This window comes from Microtus ochrogaster, chromosome 5 (genome assembly GCF_000317375.1).
Source record: "Microtus ochrogaster isolate Prairie Vole_2 chromosome 5, MicOch1.0, whole genome shotgun sequence".
NCBI lineage: Eukaryota > Metazoa > Chordata > Mammalia > Rodentia > Cricetidae > Microtus > Microtus ochrogaster.
The window spans coordinates 56,488,840-56,502,692 of record NC_022012.1 but is presented as its reverse complement, the minus strand read 5'-3'; the positions used below and the strand labels follow the sequence as shown (position 1 = coordinate 56,502,692).

The window sequence follows — 13,853 nt, the reverse complement described above, 5'->3', positions numbered from 1 at the left end:
AAACTGAGGTAAAATGACAAAAACATAAAGTAACTAGTTGAAATTACTTTAAAACACAACTTGAAGGGTAGAGCGCAAGGGCTGACGTGAGGTTGTCCTCTGATCACTCCCACCTCCACCCCCCCCCCACACACTCACACATTCACACACACACACACATATATACATACATACACACACTCACATACACTCACACTCACACATTCACACACACATTCACACACACACATACACACACTCACACACATACACACACATATATACACACACACTCACATACACTCATACACATTCACACTCACACACATACACACACTCACACACATTCACACACACACATATATACATACACACACACTCACATACACTCATACACATACACATACACACTCATACAGACATATAAACACACACATACACACACACACACACTCACATAGACATACACACACATACACACATGGTAAAATGTTTTAAATATGTTACAAAATCAAATAACAACAATGTGAAAGGCTGGTCAGGCCATCTTTGTTGGTTCTCTTACCCCCAGACTAACACGTGTAAGCAGGGACAAAGCAAGTGGGAAGCTGTTGTACTACTTGGGCACTGGAATTTCCAATAAAAACAAAAATCTGCTTATATGAGCTCTAACATTCTGTTTTGTTTTGTTTTTTAGACAGGGTTTCTCTGTGTGGCCTTGGCTGCCCTGAGACTTGCTCTGTAGACCAGGTTGGTCTTGACCTCTGAGATCAGCCTGACTCTGCCTCCTGAGTGCTGGGATTAAATGTGTGTGCCACCACTGCTCAGCTGAGCTCTAACATTTTTAAGTACAAAATCCGAGACAGAAGCATCAACATGAATGTACTGTAACTTTTATCTTTTAAGTTTTTTTTAAAAACTATTTAATATCTATATCCACTGAGAAATCCTAGAAACAAGAAAAAAGCTAGGCCAACACACCCACACATTGTATCTAAATATCCCTGCCTTGTCAGCTGTCTCATACCGTGTCTGAAGGAGGCACATAAGCTGAACTGAAGAATCCAGAGGTTTGGGTATTTTAGAAAGCAAAGACGTCATGAGATGATGCTGAGAGATTCTGAAAGGGCTTATGTGCCACCTTGAAGAAGTTCTTAGTGGTCAAAGACTGAACACTTTCATCATTTATAAAGATTATATAAGCAAGGAATTTTTAATACAAGAAATATATTGGCCCACAAATTCATGAGACACTAAATAAATCTCCAAACAACCTTTGCAAGACACTCCGGGGGAACCAGGCATTTACCTTGCCTATGCTGCCAAAACTGTCCCTCAAACTAACAAGAAATAAAACATTTCTTTATAGAATCGTTTTTAGCAAATAATGGAAAAGGAAATATTAAAATCAAGATTAGAAGTCTGACATTTTACAACCACTAATAAAACAGGAAACAAAGCGATGACCATTAATGGTGAGAACATCACAGGAAAGAAACACGCAGATACGCACCTCCTGCCAGGACACTCTCAAGTCATCTGTCCTCCTGCCCGGTGTTCAGTCTGAATCCGGCCAAGCCTCCAAATACAGTGCAATCTATGGGAAATGCAGGCTATGTCAATTGTACAATAAAATACTGCCACGAACAAACTGCAAGGAGAACAAACTGTGAAGAGGCTGCCTGTGTAGTGAGTCTAAAGCAACAACAACAGATCGCAATCTGTGCACACCATCTCTACTGTAACTCAAACAACTTCTATAAGCGAACGTAAGACAACTGAGCAAACTTAAACGCGGATTGTGTACTAATGTTAAGGAATTACTGTGGGCTTTGGGTGAAATGCAATCGTGCCATTTGTATTTGTTATGAACTTTATGAATCTTCACCTTTTAAAGACATTTGTTCAAATACTTCAAAATAAAATTAAGCCATGTCTGAGGTTTGCTTCAGAAATCCCAGAGAAGCACAGAGATGGAAGGTCACCACGAGGTGGCACCTGTGAGAACAAGGTGGTGAAGGAGACATCTTCATTCTCCTGCGACCACTGCTCCTCTGAATGTATAGGGAGCAGGAGAGTGGGGAGTGGAGACAATGCTGGCCCTTGCACATGTTAAGTACATATTCGACCGCTGACCTAAATCTCCACTAATACTGTGATCTTAGTCTGATGTATTAGTGCCTGCCAATCTCAGGCTGTTAAAAATTCATTAATGGACCTGAAATCAACAGTTCTAATGGCAAAATAGAAAAACAAAACACAAATCAAGTCTGGAAAGAGGATTGAGTCAGAAAAGGGTTTTCCATGCAAAATCTTATGACCTGAGTTTGGGTTCTAGCTCCCATTTTAAGAGCTGGTTTCAGTGGCACATACCAATATTCCCAGTGTCTACCTCTCCAACTGGCTAAAATGAGGCAAACTAAAGCTTCATCCAATAGCCAGCTTTATTCAGAGCATCAGATAATTTATACTCCGAGGGTGAAAAGACTCACGTAAGTATACAATCACAAGGACAAGCTGCACGTGGTAAAAACATTTTTTCCATAAGCCACAGACACAATAGCAAATTGCAATAAATAATCCGAAGTAAACTCACTATCTGCTAAACCTGGGGGGAGCACAAAAGCACATTCCAAAAACAATTCTGTGTTTTGAAGAAACTGAGGTCACAATACTCGTGTCTTTTTTTCTTGGAGTTTTATCACAAGTACTTAGAGTTCTCCTCTCACAGAACCATTCTTGGACCATTTCAACATCCCAACACTGGAGGCGCAGAGGCAGGAGGATCCCTGAGGCCTACTAGGCAGTCAGTATAGCCAAAACGGTGAGCTCCAGGTTCTCAAACAGTAAGGTAAAGAGCAACTGAGGAACACACAATGGCAACCTCTGGTCCCTCATATGCACACATACACACAGCAAGAATAATTACCAGCCTCATTTGTTCCTCTGCCATCCACACAGTGAGTCTGCAGAGCAAGTGCTGAAGAACTGTTGTAAGTTACTATCACATCAATAATTGCCTTCCATTTAAATGTCAATAATGTTAAAGTTGATTATGTAAGATGAAGATGCATTCTATTTTTTATCTGCATACCAGAAGCAGCTCCCTGGCCTCACCCATCTAGACCATCAGGGTGCCAATCAGCCATTCTTGGCAAAGGGGAAGAATACACAAAAGCGCATTCTTCCCTCCTCCCAAGTACTTTCAGTTAAACCACACGGACTTCCTACACCCCATTATCCAACCCACTCCCCATAACAAGTATTTTAAAGGGTTATACTTTTATGCTTAGTCTCCCTTCATCCATGGTCAACTGGGTCCAAAACTATTAAATGGGAGATTGCAGATAGAACACACAACTTCTAAATTGCCACTGTTCATAGCACCACAGAAAGGTCTGTGTCATTCCACTCTGTGCAGCTTTCAGGGTAAATCACCTGTCTACACAGAGTATCCACACTGCACATGCTACCTGATCACTACTTGTGTAATGGCTGGCTTGGTAATCAGGTCAGCCCCACTGAACCACAATGCTTATGTTTAGGCAACCTGTACTGTATTTAGCAATGGCCAACTAACAGTGACGTTGCACTCTGGATATATAAAAAGATGCCAATCTGCTGTTAAGTGGAAAAGTTGAAAAGTTCTTTTGTTTTAATTATTTAATTTTATTTGATGTGCATTGGTGTAAGGGTGTGATACTCCCTGGAACTGGAGTTACAGACAGCTGTGAGCTGCCATGTGAGTGCTGGGAATTGAACCTAAGTCCTCTGGAAAAGCAACCAGTGCTCTCTTAACTGCTGAGCCATCTCTCAAGCCCAAAAAAGAAAAAGAAAGAAAAAAAAAGAGACTAAAACCCATCATACAAGATACTTGAAGAAAAAGATATCTACATAATTTTATTATAGTATTTTGTAATTGTTCTAGTTAATAGTGTTATTCATAATGACTAGCTCATTAGGTATATTTTAGCCTAGGCATATAAACTAGGCAAAAACATAGTACAGAGTTTTTCACTATCCTCAATTTCAGGTATCTGATGAGGGTTGAAGAACATATTCCCAAAGAACAAAAGGAGCTACTGTATACTATTCCCTGAATTACTATCTTTGAACCATGAGGATTTAACTCACTCTTCATTTTAGAAAATGGCCTCAACATTCAGCTATGTGCTAATTTTACGGCCTTTTATTTTAGAGCATTTAATTGGCTTTTTCTTGCTGAGAGTTTTAAAAATGCATGATTGTTACTACATGTGTAACAAATACCAGCTTTTATGCTAACAATAGCCTGAATCCACACCATTCTTCTTCTGGCATTATCCTTGTGTTTCCTACCCTGATGTAACCCGGTTACATTCTAACCTGAGAACACTTCTGTTCTAATGGCACCATCAGTCCTGACCACACTAGATCTTCCAGTTCATGGGGTCATCTTTATTAGTTCCAGTAATCATATACTGGTCATATCCTTAAAAGGGCTGTACAGTTTAGCAAGGAGAAGCTCTATGTATGAAGTTCTAGGTAAAGCTTGGGGAGAGGATGCTCTATTTATGTTAGAGAGGAAATGCTCTATGTGCTGCTTAGGGAAGGGGAGCCCAAAGTCCTTTTCTGTCCTCATACTTGACACTTTCAGAGGTTCTGAATTCCAGGTCAAGTCACTTTCTCTAGAACTCTTGGAACACTGCTCCTCTGGTTTTTACTTTCAGTGTGGCCTGGGAGTCACTTGTGATGGTCATTCTCTTATTAAAAATATCTCAGCTTCTATGGAAAATAAAATTCCCCCCCGTGTAGAATTAGCCTGCTAGCACAGCTATCTAGGTTCCATTCCTGTTACCTGCAAGATGCTGTATTTCTCCAGCACCACATCTGCCTGCACACCACCATGCTCCCACCAAGATGATAATGGACGGAACCTCTGAATCGTAAGCGAGCCACCACAATTAAATATTTTCTTTATAAGAGTTGCCATGGTCATGGTGTTTCTTCGCAGCAATAGTAACCCTAACTAAGATAAGCAGTCATCATCCTAATCCAACAGCTAATTTCTATGCCATTCCACTGAACCTATGGCATACTGCCCCCTTTCAAAAGCATTCTCTTTTCTATCTGATGCCCAAATGCTTGAACACTCAGTGTTCCAGCCACAATGGCTTTCTTCCCTTTATCTTGACTCCCCACTTAGGTCATTTCTAAGTCTGACTTTCAGACTCAAATATCCCCTCTTCCTATTCGACAGGTCCTTTCAAATTCGCATTGCTAATCTAAATTAGACAAATGTTGTTTAAGCTTAACTTAAGCTAAAACTGAACATATCAAAAATGTTGATCCTTTATGAGGCAACTGACAGTTAACTTGCTAGTAGTTTAGCAAATTAACTACAACTTACCAATTTTAGTAAAAGCAAGAAGGTTAGACATATTTTTTAACTGGTTTTTGTGAGCCTGAATAGACCTTAAGTAAGGAGAGAGCTTTTGTTAGACTATTTAGGCATCATAAAATAGGAATATCTTGGTTTCTGGTGTTCTGTTGTGGCCCTAGACAGAGCATAATCATAATCTGGTGATGGGACTTTCCAGCTCGAGGCCCCAATCAAAACCCTGTCCTCAGTATACCAAGCAGAAGTTCCCTGGAGCTGCCCTCTCCAGACCCTGCCCAAATAAAGCCTGCTAAGCAGTGGTCCCACCCCCAGAGGTATTTAAAGTCTGTCCCATAGATGTCCCCTCATGGTTTCCCCTCGTGGCTTCTTTTTCTTGGGCTCACCCACTAATGTTTTGCTTAGATTAAACCTGAATTTATTAATTTGTTCTGACCTAACTATTGCATTGGTGGAGTTATGTAGACAGAAGTTTCTGTCCTGCCTGGTCCTGCAGTTGTTCAGTCCAAAGAAACACACAGAGGCTTAAATTAATTATAAACTGTTTGGCCTCTTTGCTTAGGCTTATTATTAACTAGCTCTTACAACTTAAATTAACCCATAATTCTTGTCTATGTTTAGCCACATGGCTTGGTATCTTTTCTCAGTAAGGCATTCTCGTCTTGCTTCCTCTGTGTGGCTCTCTGCCTTTCTTCTTTCCAGAACTCTCCTAGTCTGGTACCCCACCTATACTTCCGGCCTGACTACTGGCCAATCAACATTTTATCAAACCAATGCGAGTGACTCATCTTTACAGCATTCACCCACAGCAGCGTTACTCACTACCCCGGGACTTCTACTTCTCACACATGTTCAAAATTAAAGTGGCTTCATCACACCCTGACTCTTTCCTATTTTGCTGATCTCATTACGGTGACTCCTTTCTACTAAATGTCTCAAGTTACAAATCTAAGATCATCCTAGATCCTTCTCTCTGTACATCCCTAAGTCGTCTTCAAAACCGGACAGTTTAACCTCCAAACACTGTGGTGTAGATCTGCCTGCTCCTTCCTGGGGTAGATCTGCCTGCTCCTTCCTGGGGTAGATCTGCCTGCTCCTTCTGTCTGTAGGCCTACTGCCCCATCTGCATCACCATATTCTCTCAGCTGGACTGCTGCACTCACTGCTGACAAGCTACTTTCATTCCCACGCTAATTCTTCATGCAGCAGTCAGAAATAGCAGCCGAGAGCAGAGATTACACAGTGGGGCCTCCCTGCTCAATCCACTTCAAAGACTTCCTAAGGCCATCAGATTCCTTAAAGTCAAACCTGCCCCAGATCTGGTGCTCTGCTTCCTGCCCCAGCCTGCTCAAGGCACAGCTCTCATCCCTTCCCCAGGCTAAACAGCCTTCTGTGTTCCCCACCTGCCAAACCTTGCACCGCCTTCATTCCCCACCTAGAACTTTCCAACAGAAGCTCCCCCACCCTGGCTTCAGTACAACGACCACCTTCTCAAAAACACTTCAGATGAAGTCTATTACAGTGGGCCCAGTCACTCTAGTCTACTGGTCTGTTTTACCATCTATATAGGCCTATTAGCAGTGGAAATACTATTCTATTTCAGCAATTTTTATGGCTTTATTTGAAATAACTGAGTAATCTAATAAAGCTTTACACAAAGAAAAGTTCACCTGCATTTACATCTTTAATTTGTGCATGACTAATACTGTTGGCTTGGAGACAGGGTGTTGGGTAGCCCAGGCTAATGAGAAACTCACTGTGCAGCTAACGATGCCTTCATCCCTACTACTGCCTCCCAAGCAGTGCGGTTACAAGTGTGACCCACACGGCTGGCTTAGACGTATTGTTAAATGAATGGATTGCCGCTTCTCTTAAAAGAGAAAAAAAAAAAGATGTATAACTTAAAGAATCATAGCAACAAAATGACTCCTAATGGCATTCTGCTACCCACAGAGCAATACCTCACTCAGCCATCATCAGAGAAGCTTATTCCTGCAGGAGATGGGAACAAACACAGAGACCCAGAGACAATGTGCAGAGAGTGGGAGACCTTGGAACACTCAGTTGGAAACGGGATGTCTCCATCAGATACCCTTACCCCAGCCCACCCTACCCTATGGCTCCGGGAACACTGTGGAAGAGGAGGCAGAGGGGGCGGAGGACAATGAAGCAAAACCATCTAAACCCAGCAGGACCAAAGCATAGATGAACTCATAGAGACTGTGGCAGCATGTACAGGCCTGAACAGGTCTGGGCCTGACTGGGTCCCAGCACCGACAGGGTAAGTGAACACAGCCCCATCCCTAGCCCAGAAGCTATCTCCAATTGAAAACTGCTCGCAAAGGAAACCTCAGTTCTCCAACAGAGTTTCACTGTGTCTACAAACCACTTTGGAGGGCAGGCCCCATGCCCAGCAGCAGATGACAATTCTGGAGTCCTCTGTCTCATTATGCTTTGTCAGCACTTTTGGTTAGTTTGTTTGTCTTACGGGTCTTTGTGTATACCTTATTTTTTTCCTGTTCTGTTTTTATGCACTTTCTCTGTGTGTGAATGTGGGTGTCTCTGCAGCTATGCGCTGCTTGTGCTTTTATTGGCTCTTTATCTTCTATTCATTTTGTCCTATTCTCGTTTGTTTTATATGATTTTGATTATCTGACTTTATTTTACTTCGTATGATTATTAGATACCTGTTCATTTTCTTATAAGAGAGAGAGAGAATGGGAGGGAAGGAAAGAATGGAAAAGGGGAAAACATAATCAGAATATATTGTATGAAATATATTCTTTTTCTTTTACATTAAAGAAAAAAAGATGTATAACTTAACAGAACCCTGAAGATTTATGTTCTTTGTGTATGTTTCATCCTCATTTAAACTAGTCATTGTGATCAGGAATAAATCAGTTTTCAGATGTTTTATCTGTTTCTGCTGTCAATGAGGGGTGGGGTAGAGTGGTTTATGTAGTTTATTATATAAAAAGCCAGCTAAAAGCAATGTGTGTGTGTGTCTTGCTAATTCAATCTCTAATAGTTACCTTCCTAACAATAGCCAAAAACACTACTATAGCAATGCCAAGAAACTATCAATTTCAAAACATTTCATTTAGTATCTGAAAGTAAATTTCTTTAACAAGAATCCCCAACAGTACAGGTTATACATTCCTAACTGGTCAGGAGATAACATGCCAAGGACTCCTTCAGTGCTGGAATGCCTTCCTTATGACCAGGTCTCATGGATTGTAAAGCAGCTGAGATCTGCAGAGACACTGTGCACAGGCATTATTATCACAGTGATCACCGGGCTCATGCGAGCCTATGAACAAAGTGTATAAAACCAAAGTGTTGCTAATCCCCCAACAAAAGCCTGCGCTGAGTTTCTGTGTATAAAACATCGCTCCCTGGTTACTCCTGCTGCTGGTAGGCAACAGAACAAAAGAAAAGCCTGAAAGAAACTAAGAGTGACGACGGGAATTAAGGAGCTCTATCTCTCAAGAATGACGAGATGAGGGGGAAGAGCCACAGTGCTGCCTTCACGCTACAACTGCAAATTCAACTTCAAAAGATTAAAAAGAAAATGAAAACCCATACTTTCCTCGTTCTATTTACATGATTCTGCATATAAAAAAACTTATTTTAGTTTCACAGAATCCTCTCTTCCTTAAATATCAAACTATGCTTTTTCTAAAATAAAACTTTAAAATACTAAGACCTTTTAAACTACATTGGATTTTTAAGTATGATTTTATTATGATCAGTCAGACCATAGCAAGTGCTAGCCTTCTCACCTCTGGCAAAATCAGCTTCTTTTTATAAATAAATAAATAATCAAGCAAGCATTTTAAAATAGCCAAATGAAAGCATAACTGTAGTACATATTCCCAAAGTTTAGTCAGTCAGATGAAAATACCACGAATGTTTCATCCATTCATCAGACACTTGTTCAACACCCACCAAATGTCAGGCATTGTACACTAAGTTAGGTTTTATGAGGAAGAGACCACATTCTCTCACATTAATGAACTCTGAGCCAACAGGAGGAAAAATAATGCAAAAGAATTCAGCTGCTGAGAGAAAAAGGAAGTCCAGGTGATGAAATGAGATCCAAGATTAGTGCCAGCAGGGCACTGGGGGGTGTTTCCACAGGAGACGACGCTCGGTTTCTGTTTTCAGGTATTACTAGAGGTTAAGCACAGTATAATTGGGGGGAGAGGAGAGACTGGATGGGCAGCAGCAAATTCTGTTACTAAAAGCAGGAAGCTGGTGAAGAAGGGCTTCTTCCAAGAAAAACAGCAGCACCTGTAAAAATAAAAAGGTTAGCAAGGGCTGGGCACATGCTTTCAACCCCAGAACCCAGCAGCCTGGACCCTATACCAAGTCATCAAGGGCCAAATAACAAAAACATAGCATACCCTCAAATTTTAAAAAGTACAAAGCATGTGAAATGCAGATCATCAGAACTGAGATATATGACAGCTGGAATATGTCGGAGGGACTTCGGTGTTTACCACTACCCCACTCTCTTAGCCATGATACGGATCAGCCTAGAGGTCCACCAGCAGAAAAAGTCATAAAGAAAATAAGGCAGATTACACAGCGGAAATGCATTCACCTGCAAGTATGATATTGCAGAAAAGTGGATGGAACTGGATTGTTCGGTGTTATTTCAATAAGCTGCACACAGAAAGACAGATACTTCGTGTTATCACATATGTAGAAAATAGGTAGGAACAGGTCTAAAGGAAGTGAGGCGGAAAAAAGAGAGGGCAATGAAAGTCATTCTCATTGTATAGTAACCAAAACTCTTATACATACCACATGAGCTTTCGAAAATTTATTACACACACACACAAAAAAACAAAAAAAAAACCTTTAATAATCTTTTCTATATTGGTTATGTGTTGAAACAATATTTTTGGATTACTAGGTTACCATATCTTAAAATTAGCTTTACTTGCTTATATTTTTATATGCTTACTGAAAATAAATGTGCTTCACATTATATTAATATTGGGCAATCTGGTTGGAAGAGAATGCACTGGCTGTGAGCACCAGTAAGTGATGGCGAGACTGCAATCACAGGAAGACTTCTTATGGAAACAAAGGATCCCCAGGGAGATTAAAGCCCTCAGACATGACCTTTACAAAGGTCCATCCTAACCCAAGAAATGGAGATTTGTGCTACAGTAGCATAACTAGAGATACAGGGCTTCAAACTGATGCCAGAGATACTTAGCAAATCAAATAAACTAGAGCTGATGAAGGATTGAATGTGGACTATAAGAAGAACCTGAATGAATTTCAAGTTTTTGACTTGTAAAACTGGATGCAAATGATACCACCCAGTTGCAAGGGGTTTGTCAGGAAAAGGTAACCGTTCAGTTACCAGACATATTGAGTTTAGGGTGCCTGTGACCAGATTAATCTGAGTGGAAATACCTAAATCTGCCTACATAGGAGTTGTAGAGATGCAAAACTGGGGTGTGCTAATAAGTTATAGATGGTAGAAGCCGAAATGCAGGAGCTAGCCAAGAAAAGGATGGAATGGGGGAAAAGGGGAGATTAAGTTGTGGGGGGCAGAAGAGGGTGTCCTCCAGAGTTGGCAACAGAAAGGAGAACCAGAAAGGGACTGGTTGAGTCTTCTAGTGAGTCTTATGGAATTAGTTCTGTCGTGTTAAAGAGACAGCATCAGCATATTTTTGACATCTGAATGACAATGTATCAGCTTAAAGACCCCAAGAAAACTACCCTTTCCTGTCACACATCCGAATGGACTCCGTAATCAATATGCAACCAAACCCAGGATGAAATACTGTAAATGATAATATAAAACAGAAGTGCATTAAGAGACTACAAAGAATAATACAGGCCAGGCCATGGTGGCGCACGCCTTTAATCCCAGCACTCAGGAGGCAGAGGCAGGAGGATCTCTGTGAGTTCGAGACCAGCCTGATCTACAGAGCTAGTTCCAGGACAGGCTCCAAAGCCACAAAGAAACCCTGTCTCGAAAAACAAACAAACAAACAACAACAACAACAAAAAGAATACACGGGCAAAATGAAACCTCCATTTCCCTTTTTCCTCGATGCCTGTTACTGATTTATTCATTACTATGTGTATGGGTGTTTTGCCTGAGCGTATGTCTGTGCACCATGTGCATCCTGATGCCCAAGGAGACCAGAAGAAAGCGTTGGATTTCTTGGAACTGGAGTTACAGACAGTTGCAACCTGTCATGTGGCTGCTGGACATCAAACCTGAGTCCTCTGGAAGAGTAGTCAGTGCTCTTAACTGCTGAACTAAATGACGACTTTTGACCCCAAAGACATCTAATCCTAAATGCACGATTGGGCATAAATAAACATTATAGTGGTCAAGCGTACTCTACTTGGGTGATGGATGAGCTTGGACCCTCAAACTTCGGGGTGGAGATGAGGGGCTGGTCCGTGACAGAAAAGACACAAAATCAATCAGAAAAGAAAATCTACTCTCATAAAACCTTCCTCCACACCCCTCACCCATTTACCCAAACATTGGTACAATACCTCAATAAAATTAATCCTCGCCAGGAATCTGCTATTCACAGCACTCCTCCCTCTCGGGGGTGGAGAGGGCACACTGCCGCTTGTAACCAAGAGATGCCATTACTTTTCAAGCCCACGAAGTGAGGTGAACTGGCTCAGCCCTCCACACTGAGAAACACTGTCCCCTTGTTCACGCCACGCGGAGCAAAGCGTCTACCCCAACCCAGCGCAGCTATGTCAACAGGTAGGTTTTGCTAACTACCTTTATTAGTCTCATTCCATCCTTCAAGGATGAATAAAAGTAATTCACAGCCTGGGAAAAAGTGCCTTGCCCACTTAAAGACAGTGTAATAATAATACTACCCTGTTCCAGAGCCTCTGAAAGGCTCCATGCCCACCGTCCGGATCTCCACCAGCCTCCAGAGAATTCTTTCTGGTAACTCTGGATCCGGCAGCACCGCACTTTCCTCTTGCTTTTCGGGGCTAACAAACCCCCACTCTCCTAACTTTCTTCTGCTCCGCCCCAGTGCCGCATCAGCAGCCCCGCCCCACCCCACCCCATCCCCATCGTGTCCATCCCCCAGCCGCAGACCTTTTCTTTGGCCTCGGCCCGCCCCTTACCCTCCAAGCCGGCGCTGCCTGCTCCTGCCTGGATCACCCACCCGATCCCCGAGCCCGACTGACAGCTGCGGCCCGAGGCGAGGAACACACGGACGCTGCCGACTTGCGGCTGCGACTGGGGAGTTTGAACTCAATCACTATTTGGGACCTCGGCTGTGGGCGGCGGCTCGGCGGCCTCGGCTCCTGGGCAACGGAGCGGAGGCCCAGCTTGCACCGCGGGAGGCTAGGCCTCCGCCTCTCCCAGTTCCCATTGGCTGCTGACTCCATGAGCCCATTCTTATTGGCTAGTATACCGCCAAAAGGCGGGATGACCGGGTGAAAGGCATCAGCCATTGGTCGGCCGCAGAGCCGAGGGCTGCGAGCCGCGAGGACAGTTGCTGCCCTGAGCCCGGCGCCCAGGGCGGACGGAAAGGATGCCAACCTTCCCGAGGAAGGACACCGGCTCTGGACCGGATCGGTGTAAACTGGCTGCTGGACAAAATCCTTGGAAACTTCCTGATTTCTTTTTGAATATTTTGGGTTTCACTATAAAGAAATTATAATGTACTTTTCGGGCTCCGTTGAAATTGATCTGTAGGAGGGTGTGAACTTAATAAATTGATGATGCTCCTGCCGCGGGATCTGGGCCTTCGTGGACGCGTCGTGAATATGATTTGAGCATGATTCTTAGGTTCTGGAGCGAATTTGAAGATAAAGGATAATCAGAACACATTTGCACAGTTTTTTTTTTAAGGAATATTCCAAAGTGCAGCCATTGAGCTAAGAGCAACTGGATGGCAAATTTTCGTTTTAACGTTGACAGTGCACACTAAACAGCATTAATTGCGGTAGGCAAAGAAGCTAAAAGGAAAATAATCTTTTCACGGGGGCTTGGGAGCTCTCTGTGCCTTGTCATCCAGATGGTTTAAGGCTACGCAGTTCCTGACTGAAGACTGTTAGTGTCTGTCTGGATTTCAGCCTCCATGTGCAGAGAATCGAATTCTTGGACACAAATATGTGCCCATGAAAGATCATCGTTCCCAAAAGTTAGGTTTTTCATGAAATACCATTCTTTTAAAAAGTTATGTGTGACAGATACCTAAAATTCCAACATTTGTGGGACTCAGGAGTATCTCCAACTTCCATCGTTGGGTGTATACGTAGCAAGATCATGTCTTAAAACACACACACACAAACCATAGAACCATCACAATTTTTATGTTTTCTATCTAAATATATGATAAATAACAAAGTTTGACAATTAAAATCTGGAACTTCCTGTTGGTATTGCTTTAAATCTATTTATCAATTTCTTTGTGTCCTGGATAGATAGGTTGTTAACATATAACGTTAAGTTTTGAAGAACATCTATTTTTTTTTT

General features: G+C 42.3%; 1 protein-coding gene across 4 annotated transcripts in view; it reads right to left on the bottom strand.

Moving 5' to 3' along the window:
* Window positions 1–13,853, bottom strand: part of Lca5 (LCA5, lebercilin) — a 46,064-nt gene that overhangs the window by 27,838 nt on the left and 4,373 nt on the right. For 2 of the 4 annotated variants that reach the window (XM_026779309.1, XM_026779310.1), the window contains one exon: window positions 1,493–1,576. The gene's annotated coding sequence lies outside the window, so the exon portion shown is untranslated. Of the gene's footprint in view, window positions 1–1,492; window positions 1,577–12,235; window positions 12,341–12,493; window positions 12,686–13,853 lie in introns of those variants that run through there. The other 2 variants (XM_005347560.3, XM_026779311.1) reach the window with 2 other exon arrangements.